Here is a 13,395-nt window from a genome sequence, read left to right as displayed (position 1 = left end):
ATGCCCATAGTCTCACACCATTCTACAAATCATACATAGATTATAGATTATAGTGTTTCTATCCAATGTGCATGATTCCTTCTCGGTCAATGTTCTTTTCTGTTTGTGTAGGGTGTGTAAAGCACCTCCCTCTCATTTTTATATAACTTTGTTTTGATAACTTGAGCACCAACCTAGACTCTGTTTTGGAGATCAGAGAAGTTGATGTCACATGATATGACAGTTTTCAAATTCAAGTCACCCTTCGTATAAATGTCAAACACTTTCCTGACTTAAATGTAGTTCTATGGAAATGTTGTCTTTTAACACAGTGTATTCCCACGGTGTATACAAAACTTTGACAGAGCAGGAACCTTTTGTTAAAAAGTGCTGTGGTTAATGTGTATAACAATGATACGTTATAGAGCATCTACCTATTTTACAAAACAAAGATGCCTCTCTCTGGAGGGCTGTTTTTGAGTGTAGTCCATCTGCATTGTTTTCCAAGATCTGTTTCAGTGAGGCACAATTAAAACAGCTTCACCCTGGGAATATAGCTAATGAGTTCTATTTCACCCCTCCTAACTCTCAGGGACAGTGAGAATCACCTAAGTACAATCTTGTGTGTGTGAACACACACAAACATATTGAGACCTTTAACAAAGTCACAAAGTGACTTTGAGAGAGATGGCTGGTAAAGCCTTGATTTGGTCATGACTCTGAGGTGACTTTTTGATTAAACCTGTGGTTTCTACTCATGGTCATAATACACAGTTTTGTTAACCAATCCTTTGACCTTGTTGCTTTCAATGTAGGCAAACCTTGAGAACATTCCAGGTTGTGCCCAGTACAGGCCCTACAGTACATTTACACTTACAGCATAAATCAGCCCTGCTTATTCAGAAAGACTTACATTCTATCAATACCATATCCTCATGAATAGTCTTACGTTTACCTTGAAGGATGATGGGTCCAGTTGAGGCATGCTAGAACCTTGAAGGGAGCGTGGTGTAGTGTGAGATGTGATAAGTCCTTTCAGGTAGGTGGGGGCTGGTCTATTTGTAGCTTTATAGGCAAGCACCAGTGTTTTCTATTTGCTACAGTAAGGCAGTGGAGGGAACACACCAGTGGGGAAATGTGGGAGAACTTGGGGAGATTGAAAACAAGTCTTACAACTGCATTCTGGATCAGTTGCAACAGGACTGAACAAGCACCTGCGTGGCCTCTGTGGATAGAAAGAAGCCTCATGATGTTGTAAAGGAGAAACCTGTGTGACCTAGTCAGGTTGGTAATGAGTGGAGTGCCATTAGCATAGCAGTTGTTATGAAAAACTATGTGAGAATATGACCACACTAAGAGTGAGTATAGAGGTGTAACAGAAGAGGACCCATCCATGAAGCTGGTGGGACACCAGTGGAGAGTCTGCATGGAGCAGAGTCGATCCCCTCCCTGTCAACTGTTATCATCCCTCCAGTTAGGAAGAAAACCACCATCATGCTGTGCCACAGTACTGTTTAAAACTAATTGATCTTATTCCCAGACCAGCTGTTAATTTGTCATGGACATTATTACAATGGCCTATAGGCAGGATAGATACCTGGCCCCTACAGCGACATGCCACTCTACGGGCAGCTTCTTCTCTTCATGGACATTAATGAGAGGTGTGTTGCTCCAGAATATCTGTACTGCTGCTACCTGGGTCACAACCAATGTCAGTATATATAGTTTAGAGAGCTTAACCTGAAGTGCAACTTTAGATGGTGCATCGGCCAACTCAAAGTGCCAAAGTTATTAATTAATAAGTAAAATTCTAAATTATAGTCATATAATTTGTGCAAGCATATTGATTTTACTGTTGCAAGGACAAGATTTTAGAGCTTTTAGTCATGACTGAGTGAACTACCATTTGCTAGCTAGCTGACATTATCCATCATTTTACTCAAAGTAATCTAAGTATAAGTAGCTAATGTAAGATACCATCTGGAAATATACTGGTAAACAGCAGTCACAATTACACTCAGCACAATCTATTTTTTGACAGAAAAAAAATGGCTCCTCTCCATGATTTTCATCTAGCTCTGACACCTGCAGTGAGTTGCCCATCTGAATGGAGGAGTGCATTCTTTTATTCGATTATTGTTCAGTCGGTGGAGTTCATTTAAAAAGGAGGGAATGGCTAACCTTACCAAGCTTCTTCGATTCTTAGCTAAGGTCATATAGTTAATATTAAATTGTTATGAAATTTAGCTTGCTGCATTGATTTATGCCATCACTTCATTCACTCATGTTGGTTTGCTAGTTATAATATCAGTCCAACAAGCTAGCTTATACATCAAAATGAGCAATATACGAGAAAACTGCAAAGACCTCCCTACTAAGGGTCTGTTAGAACAGTTTACAGAGAACAAGACATAGTTTTGCTACAGAACTGTCAAGAGCTTTAGGTACGTGTTGGAGAGTGTCCAAAACTTTCAATCACATGTCAACCACTCCATTTTATTTATCATCAAATAACACACATAAAATGCATTTATCATATGGAACAATATTGGGGATGATATCAAGGTCAACTTCAGTTGTAAAAACAACAGAACACTATTCCTGAAAATTCGAGGAGGTGTAACTTAAAATGTAGGTTCGCGTTCTTTTCAATTCACTAACATGGGAATTGGCGGGGTTACAAATTGTACTGCAGCCAGCCACTGGAGGGCCTCTAAGACATTATGGCCTGTTATGACCTCCACCCATATATACAGTCATTGTATATGTTCAATGTTCATCTCTGACTATGTAGGTTGTGTAAAACACCTCCATATTATTTATTCACTTTGTTCTGTGATAAATCTAAGCTTGAGCTCAAACCTAAACTCTGAAATGTTTCTCTCACACTGCTTGACAGTTTTCAAGACTCCAAATTACCCTTCATGCAAATGTTGGACAATGTTCAGACTATTTCTAAGGAATTGATGGCAATTGTGATCAATGTTGTCTTCTAACACAGCATATTCATGTGGTCTAGCCATAGATACAACAGAGCAGGAACCATATATAACATTTTTTGTTATGTCGGCCCCTCCTGGTTAATATGTTTATCAATAGCACTTTATATGGTATCCACCTGGTTTACAGAACAAAGACGTGCACCTGGGCAGCAGTCAAGAGCAAAGTTTGGCTGCCCTATTTTCTAAGATCTCTGTCAGCGAGGCACAATTAACTCAGATTTGCCCTGAGAATATAGTTGATGGGTTTGTCAGCTTGTGTTCAAAGACCTACATTATTCTTGGACAACTCTTCTGGTGTAGTTTCTTTTACTCTCCTGTCCTACTGAAAAACATGTGGCAAACTACAGCTTTAGTTGTCCTGCAATTCTGAAATATAAATTGTATTCATCATAAAAAAAAAAAATATATATAGAAAGCCATTTGGGGACTTATACCGAAATCCAGATTAGGACTGCTGATCTAGGCTGTTGTCAAGGTTTATAATAACCATAATGATTAAAGAAGGTAAAACTGGTAAATATGCTTAAAAAAAACTTTACTTAAGTGAAAATGCTGTGTCAAAATTTTATTATAAAAAAGTAAATGTAAAATTAAATTAAATTTAAAAAGTGTCAAAAAAAGGAAAATTTTTTTCAAGCCATTCAAAAAGAGTGTGTGATTATGAATGGTAACATCTGTGTAGGTGAAGTGGGAGCATTGGTGCAATGTTTGCTGAACCTGTTTTTGGCCTTCAGAACAGTATGAATTCATTTAGGCATGGATTTTGTGAAATGCTGGATATGCTGGATATGCTGTGCAGGATTGTTGTGCAGGACTGGTGCACAGTTGCTGTAAAATGGACATCTAGCTGTGAAATGCCCTTTCTACCCCATCCTAAAAGTGTCTGATAGGGGTCAGATCCAATGATTGTTAAGGCCAGTGAGGCAATGAAAACTCACTGTTATGTTCTTGAAACCATTCATTTCATGGACTTGTTTGCTTGTTTCCATTCCTGATCCTTGCATAAGCATGATTTCAAAGGAAACTGGATTTGTCCAACAAGGGAACTGTTTTCCTTTCCTCAGTTGCCAGTTTTTCTGTATGTTTTTGCACCATTCTTGGTTCAAGAGTCATACCAGATGTCCCAGTTATGCAATAAAACACCACTACAGTAATAGTTTGTTAAATTCCATTCCTGAAAGTGATACCCCCTATATACAGGCAAATATCCATCCATCCATCTATTCTCTGTACCACTTATGCTACACAGGGTCGCAGGGAGCCTGGATCCTATCCCAGGGGACTTGGGGCACAAAGCGGAGAACACCCTGGATGGGGTGCCCACCCATCGCAGGGCACAAATGCACACACATTCACACACTCATTCACTCTACAGGTAAACATGCCTAGGTTATTTGATAAATCAACATGTGGCCGCAGGTTCCTCTACCCAACTCATTGAGCAAGATAACTTCAGTAAATGACATCTAAGCTGTTTGCCTCACAGTTGACTTAAATATTAGCTCCAAGCAGTTAGTGGAGAAATGAGATCTGAAATGAGTCTGTCAGTCAAATGATGAAGCCATAAATCACTGGCCTTGGGACAAGAGACAATACTTTTGTTTCTTTTGAACACCGGCAGTTTCCATAAACCTGCGTCACAAACTGTGCCTAAGGCCCTGAACCATTGCAAATCAGCTGCTTACAGTCTTTCCATGTTGTGGTTTGCTTGTATGTTTTCTGGTTTCTAGGACTTCACACGCAAGCACGAGGAACTGGAAACTGAGATTAATTTTTACCAATTAACCTTTTACTGCACATATTGTGAGACTCTCATTTAAGAAATGTTACATTGTGTTTTATCACTTCAAACTATTTTTATTCTTTTTTTTCCCAAGATGTTTATTTTTTTTTATTTTTATTTTAGGGCATATTTTGGGGTATGCTGCCATATGGCAACACCACACAACAATGGAAGTAGGTGTACTGAACATTTGATGAATTTTTGCCACTGCTGAAGAAGAGGTACACATTAGCACATTTATCTTTTCACTTTTCTTTTGTTACTGTAATGTCAATTGTCAACGAAAGCAGTGCTGGACTACATCCCCTATCAGCCCCTGCACACCACAAGAGCTCATGTGTTCATGTGTGGTTTTTAGTTTGCCAAGTTCTTGTTCATGTTTCTAGAGTTAATATTTGTGTATTGCACTCATTTCTACACTTGCATCCACCTCTGACTCATTACCCTGATGGTTATATAGAATTTATGCTTCAAAATGAAGCCATCCCTCCTATTTTAATATGAGATTATATTAATTGGAAGAATTTACACATGATCTGAATATTCCTCAAAGCACATACCTGCCTCCTGTGCCTAGGTATCTGCCAAAACTGACTCTTTTTCATTTCTTGCACTAATGGTTCACTCCACAATATGGTCTACCTCTCTCTCATACTTGAAGTGCAACTTAAGATGCCTTAAGATGACATCTTTGTAAATTATGATTTTTATATAAAGTGCACAGTGTATAAAAAATTGTGTTTTTGTGATTTCAGTGGAGTTCTATGGAGTTTACACTTCACTCACATGTGTGAGTGAAAAAAATAAAATAAAATGAAACTGAATGAGATGTTTATGCAATATGTCTGGGTGTGAACTGGCCTTTAGTGATATTCAGTGACATCATGGAACATTTTATTTAGCTTTATTTGTTTAGCCTGTTTAAATAGTGGCCATGAAAAGCACACACGTACATGTCTGCTTAGGCTACTGTATTTGTTCTTTATAATATTAGCGATTGATTTGGAACGATGTACACTAGCTAGCTACATGAGTTAGCTTGGATTGAGTAGGGTTTCACTTTAGAAAAGTGTCACAGCTGTAAGTAAATTATGTTTTAATGTCTTGTCTCTAATTTAAACAATACATATGCTGTTTAAGTTCAGTATATGACGTTTCCACATTAATAATCTCTGGTCATTTTCCTGCTTTTTTTTTTTTTCAATTAATTTATACAACTTGGTTTCCATGACCAGGCCAAAATTTTATTATGAGCAACACTAGTTTTTCACCCAGAAAGGAAAAGTTTACAATTTAGAAGCATCATATGCAGGCTGTTTTTCCTGTGTAACATGAATTAACTTTAGGGAATGTAGTTGATTTTAGCTTAGTTATGGAATGTTCTTGTTAGCCAAACATATTAGCCAGGAATGACACACTTCTAACCCATCCACATTAAATACCTCTTCAGTCGACAGGTGGAAACACAACCTCCTGACAGAAAGGTGTCCTTACTTTGCTTATCAATTACAGCCACAATGGGCATCTGTCAGTTGTCAAAAGTTTTGGTGCCATCTCCAAAACACTAACGTCCAGTGTGCTTCATTTGGCAAACTGCCAAGATCATCCTATTTGAGTACTTGTGTGTTATGATGAGTCTGATGATCACAGGGCAGATCATAAGAATAATATTTCATGTGATATTGAGAATGAGTTCTACTACAGAGTGAGTACTGATTAACTTATATGTGTGGAATAACTATGCTAATCAGTCATGTCTTATTTAGCTCAAAAATGGGATGTAAAAGGAATTTACATTTATATTGATATTTTCGATTTAACTGTACATCAGTCATTCAATTAATGTACTTAAAATGTCCTGTATTAACTACCACAGAAAATAATTAGCATATATAATTAATATGTTTTTATATTAACGTAATATGAGAATATTTTTTGCAATGAGACAGTGGCATAAAATAGTGGATGTTTTTTCCAGTACCTCTACAGGATTTAATACTTTTTAACATTTCACATAGTTTTTTTTTCCCTATGATGTAGACCAAGCCCTTTAAAATTTATTCATACAATAAGATTATGAAATGTATCCCGCATTTACTTTTACAGATCAGATCATTTCAATCAAGCATTTGTTTGCAAATGAGAATAGGACTGTAAATATTATTACTATGCTTAAATGGTGGTTACAAATGTTTTATCTATTGATATTGTCGGCAGATAAAAGAAATACAAGTTTTTGAACTGCTTTGAACTGTTTTTTGAAGACACCAATTACACAACCATTCCTATCATGCTCCACCTCTTTGTTGGACAGGTTTCCTGTGCACATCATGATCTTTGTGGGTTTTGGCTTCCTCTTGACTTTTTTGAAGTGCTACAGTTTTGGCAGAATGGGAATCAATTTCCTTATCACTGCCTTCAGGTTGCAGTGGACCCTTCTGCAAAACTGGTTCCATACATACTCCAAGATTTATTTTCATAACTGTCAGACTGACAGTGCCAGAGGACCTTGCCAAGGTGATCTAGATAAACTGGTTCTACTGAACAAAGTGCCAAGGTACAGTACAGTAGCTTTCTGCTCTGTATCCGGCGTTGTCTTCTTATTTCAGTTTCATCACTGCTGACTTCTGTCAGGCGGGGTGCCTAATCGAGTATGGAACTTGTCTGGGCAAAGTCAGTCCTGTACAGCTGATGGTAGTAACTCTGTTTGGAATCACCTTATATGCAGTGGAAGAGTACATCAACCTCAATCTTCTACATGTAGGTGTCACTGGCTGCCAATTATGGATCTGGACTGAGCATGATATAGTGTGTATGAGAGTTGAAATCACAGTATGTATGTTTGATCATATACATTCTAGAAATACTATTAATAATGATTATCTGATTGTAACATTGCTGCCAGCCAAAGATGCTGGTGGCTTCATGGTCATCCACACACTTGGAGCATATTATGGCCTGGCAATATTGTGGGTGCACTATCAATCAGATTTACATCAGAGCAAATGCCTTTAAGCCTGCACCTACCACTCTGATGTCTTTGCTATGTTTGGTGAGTTAAGGAAGACCATCTAGCTATCTAAATTTTAATTCAGGTTGAGATCTGCGGTGATTTTCTCCAAACATATTGTAGTACAAAGATAATCAGAAGAGAGGAAGGGAATCTAACTTTAAACACTGAATATGATCAGGAAAATGTACTTAAACAAATCTAAATTAATAATAAAACAATAAAACAATGTCATTAAGTAACTGAAATTCTTTGCCCCAGGTACACTCTTTCTCTGGCCCAGATTCAGTTCTGCCATTGCAGACTGTGGAGAAGGGCAATATTGAGCTGTCATACACCTATTTGGCCCTGGCAGCCAGCATCCTAACCAAATTCACTATTTGCAGCCTTTCTGCCAAGCGGAGCAGGTTAGACATGGTAATTTCCCAAGCCTCACCTATGACTGTGACTGTAACTGAAATAATTGCTATTCCAATGCCAAGCCTAGTATGCTAAGGGCAAAATTTTAGAAGCAGCACTAATTGTACAAGAATATGTAACATACAAAAAGAAATATGCAACCAAAATATTCCTAATTTGTTTTTTCAAATGCAAAATTTCGCCATTTTATATTTCGTGTTTTACTGGAGCCCAAATCTTTTACGCCTAACTCTCACATTGAGATGTTCCTGAAGGATTGATTAACTGAATTAGATGTATTAAATTAGGAGTTTGTGAATGATTAAACCATAGATATGTGTATTAGATAAACATATTATCTTAATGTATTTAATTCATGCATTTTTATTTTTTGATGATTTTAAAAAGAAGAAGTTGCATTATGTGAGTCCATAATATACTATGACTGTATACCTGTATATTATTCATAAATTTGACCCAGACAGCTTCTCACTAAGTCTGGGTCAAATTACTGGCTTAACTAGTCTAATCTAGAAAGTTGACATAGCTACATAGCTTAATTAGCTAATGCCTATTTGAGTAAAATTATGTGTACATATAATTATGTGTACAAGCTGATATCAGTTACACTCATAGCTTTTAAAACAAGGAAATATAACTTTTACATGGACACTAACACAAACGTTTTGCCACATTACTTAAATTGGATGTCATATGCAGGAGAATGTATGTTTACCTTACATTCATAGACAAGCAATCATTATACAGTGTAGGAAGAGAGGACATGTATGGTAGCCAAGTGGCCTAACGTTATCTGCTTTCGATGTCTCTAATATATCTATCTATGTTAAAAGCTGTTATCAAAAAGAAAAAAAATAAAATCATATAATATGTAAACCAATTAAATATTTTGGAAAAGTTGTCTTTGGGTAAAGTAGTGTTAATGAAGAACTATTTGGACAAAGGTATGTAGATAATTGACCATCACAACCATATGTGGGTCTTACCCAAACTGTTGCCACAAAGTTGGAAGCACACAATTGTATAGAATGTCTTTGTATGCTGTAGCATTAAGATTTCCCTTCACTGGAACTAACGAGCCTAGCCCAGGAATGTTCCATCATAACAATCTTTCTGTGCATAAAGCAAGGTCCATAAAGACATGGTTTGCTGATGTTGGTGTGGAAAGGGATGTTCAGCAAGCACATCTGGTTGTGGTTGTCTAGTGTCCACATACTCTGGCCAATGTAGTGTATATGGTGTTGGATATTATCAAGTTGAATGACTACTGAAACACATCTTTTCTTTGCTGCCTGGGTTCATATACAGAATGCCAGCCATTCACACAGCCATTCCTTTAGAAACATTTAAATATCCCAGACACTTGTGGAGTTCACATTTGACACTCCATGCCAGCTGTCCTTGGAGGAGTTATAGGTACAATTACAGCTACTACTGCCAGTGAGATTAGTTATTTTCCAGTGCCTATTATGACAATGAATAAAAATATGCTTTGTATTGCTTCATTATTAATGCTTCTATAACTTTAAACATAAAAGATGGATAGAATTACTGATTTGTCAGCTGTCTAAACACAGTTCTTTCCTTTTACCAGATTAATAAAAACCTTTGATTTCATGAGAGAATTCTCATGAAATTTCTCTAATTTAATTTCTAAATTTCTCTAATCTCTCAAGTCTATAGGCATTATTCTGAGGATGCCCCTTTTGGGGTGACCCCGCTGACTGCTTTGATGATGAAATATACTGGGAGGTGAGTGAGATATCAATACTAAAATGAATAATAATAATATTATTATTATTATTATTATTATTATTATTATTATTGCACCACAGGGCGGCGTTGTTGGACACAGTTTCAGCTAAAACACAGATGATACACAGATATACAATCTGTCTAATCCTTACAGAAAAATCATATGCATTTCATGTAATGTTTTCTTCATATGATTCTGTGAATGCCACGTGCATTTCAACATGTTACGCCCTGAAACTGCACAGTAAATTCAAGCAAAAGCATGTGATATCATTTGTAAACAGCAAGAATGAACAATGAGAAACTCACAACTGAAAAATGAAACCATGTGACCTACATATGAAAATGAATCATATGTTAAAATAACAACTGACAATGGAAAAAAAAACATGCATTACACATGACAACTGTGTGAAGAGTAACATGACATGTCTAAAAACCACATACCTAAAATTTCACATGTGAATCACATTATTATGTGACCTTGTGAAGGTATCTATCTATCTATCTATCTATCTATCTATCTATCTATCTAACCTCAGATTACTTAATGTGCATCATGATGTCAGTATACAAGATGTATAATTAAGTGTTATAATACATTATGTTGGGTTGAGCTTTTCTAGTGTTTGTGTTTGTGTACAGCTGTTAAGTCACTTTCCCTTAAACCACCACACGGTGGCGGTATATAACCACCTACTGATTATTATGATCTCAATTCACCTAAATTGAACACTGGCTTTTTCTCTCTGACAATATCTAACCTTGTAATACAAAAGTCCTAAGCAATAATTAATTTATATAGCACTTTTTGATTTTCATGGTAAAACATTGTGAATGTCCCTATTTATTTAATAGTACATTATTTGTTAGAATAGAATAGAATAGAATAGTGCAAAAGTCAGGGCCCACCCTTTCTTAATTTCAATCAAATGGCCATTCAGCATGTACTGTTATCTTTGGTGGAAAGCAGTAATAAGAAAATGTACAATACATTAATTCCATTTTTCAGACAGAGACTCATGCAGTACCTATTTACACAGGTCAATATTAAAGTTCATTGTTACAAATAAAATATGTATAGATTTCATACCGTTTTTTTTTCTTCTTCTTACGGCCACTGTGTGATTTTCCCATCATTATTGTTCATTACACAAAGGTGTTCAACATTTAAAAAAACAGTATGAAATCTGTAAATATTTTATTTGTAATATTGAACTTTAATAATGACCTGAAAAAAACAGCAATGGTGATAAATACTGATAAAAATTGAAAATGGAATTAGTGTACTGTACATTTGAAAATGGGTGGTCTTTGAATTTTACACAGCACTGATAAGTAATCATAAGATAAGTAATAATAAGGACATATTTATTCTAGAGATCTTTTGTACCTATAATATGTATCATTCCCCTGAAAACCTACATTTAATATACCTTAAAAAAATTAGGTACATAATCTCTGAGGACCACTAGACGTCTTAGACCACTAATCTAAAAGCTAATGAAAGGTTTTTAATTAAACCACTTACACCTTCCCAGGTAAAAGATACATACTAAAGGTATAAAAGATGATGGTACCACTCCAGCAACAAGGAAAAGTAGTTTGGTACCTATATTTCTGTATTTACGCTATATAAAGTTTCTATATAGAGCATTTAGACAGCATGCTGCTGTCTCTGCTTTTAGAAAGTGTGCAGTTTTGCCAAATGTAGATTTTTAGACACTAAACATTTCACTTATTTATCAATAGGATTGAGTCTAACATCTCCATAGAAGAGTGACCACATGACGTCCACTATGGCATAATTCTCATTCTCATTCTCTATCAGCATGTGAAGGCAGCAGGGCAGTCTTTGGTATCTTCATATGCTGAGGAAGCAAAAGATGAACTGCATACTTAATTAAGTACTATAACTTAATATGTTGGCTAAGTCTCTTCTATTGACCAATGTGTTTACGTTACTATTCAATAACTTAAATTAAATACCTAATGGCCTACCTTTTGAGAAACTGTGAAGTAGGCTAATATTTGGCTGATATGCTTACCTGCACACATAAGGGCTGTTATTGTCATAGTAGATTATTCTGATTCATTTTCTAAAATAAAATGTGTAACATGACAGACAAGAGTCTATCTTTTTACTGATTTTTTTGTAAGTGCCATCAGTCCACAACATTTACCCAACATGGTCTGCACACAATAGATTCCTGTTTAAATATATGTAAAGTAAAACCGATCTAATGCAAAAGTTTATACAGGCTGTTTATCTCATTTATTGCTCAAGGTTGTTTAAAAATGCTTGCTTTTGTGTTTCATAAGTCAGCTTTCTAACATATTCAGAGAATTCATTACATTATACTCTGACCAGAATAAAACGAATACTAAAGATGAATCAATGAGTGAATGAGGTGCTTCTCCTGCATAGACTATCCACACTGTATTTGACATTCAATTATGTTTTTGAAAAGTAGTTATATAGGCTAAAGTAACAAATAAATAAATATTTAGGAAATGAAGGAGTGTTTTTTTCAGTTCTTGAGACCAATATGGTTCCAATGCATTGGGCTATAGAAATGAGACAAAGCCTACAATTGGGGGATAGGTCCTTGCTGGACCCTGTTATTTTCTTTTTTGGCCCTCTGTTGCTACAAGGGTTTGCACAATGACATGTGTTTTAAAGTGGTCACCTTATTGTTTTGCCCTTATGCCAGCTGTTCAGCCCCTGTGTGACTCCTAAACTGTTTGTTTAGCTAAGTGCATGGGACATGGTGGAGGTCGAAGGGCAAATGGCTCAACACCAGACTCTTTAGCCTGCAGCCCTCATACATGTATGTTCTGCAGGTGGTGTGTCCCCCTTCACCTCCCCCCCTTTTTTGGGGGAGAATTTACTCCAGGGCCTTTAAGGCATTACGTCATCAGAATACAGTAATGTTGTTGTTTGCATTGGTGGGTTACTGTAGGTTAAGCCCTCTGTGAACTGTTAAATGGATAGTTTGTAAATTAAAAAAATAATAATTTTAAATCAGTATCCATGGGATACTACAAGTTGGGTACAGTCCAAAAAATAATAATAAATTGATAAATAACCAAAGGTTTTATGATAAACATTCTACTTATTCTAACAACAGTGTGTTGTTGTGAATTAAAATAATTACAGTTAATAACAAGTAAAATATTGTTAAACGTTAAATATTCAATGTTAATATTAAATTGAATTCTCGAGTAAATCTGTTGGTGTTAAGCCTGTTGGTCACCCTCAGGTCCGACTCAATTCCACTATTCTTATGGAAATCAACTCCTTGTAGAGAGGTCAAACAGGGTCAATAGGGTTATTTCCTGATCAATCCCCACGACATTTTAATGGACTTAAAATACACATAAGAGTTTTGTGAATATCTGACAGCCAAATTTTAAGTAGATATTACATGCATTTGTGAGTAATA

At 36.1% G+C, this 13,395-nt stretch overlaps 1 pseudogene; it reads left to right on the top strand.

Moving 5' to 3' along the window:
- Window positions 1–1,593: 1,593 nt before the first annotated feature.
- On the top strand, window positions 1,594–8,397 carry LOC113536764 (ammonium transporter Rh type C-like; annotated as a pseudogene).
- The last annotated feature ends 4,998 nt before the right edge of the window (window positions 8,398–13,395 follow it).

This window comes from Pangasianodon hypophthalmus, chromosome 11 (genome assembly GCF_027358585.1).
Source record: "Pangasianodon hypophthalmus isolate fPanHyp1 chromosome 11, fPanHyp1.pri, whole genome shotgun sequence".
NCBI lineage: Eukaryota > Metazoa > Chordata > Actinopteri > Siluriformes > Pangasiidae > Pangasianodon > Pangasianodon hypophthalmus.
Note: the sequence above shows the minus strand (reverse complement) of the source record. Positions and strands in the feature narration are given on the sequence as shown.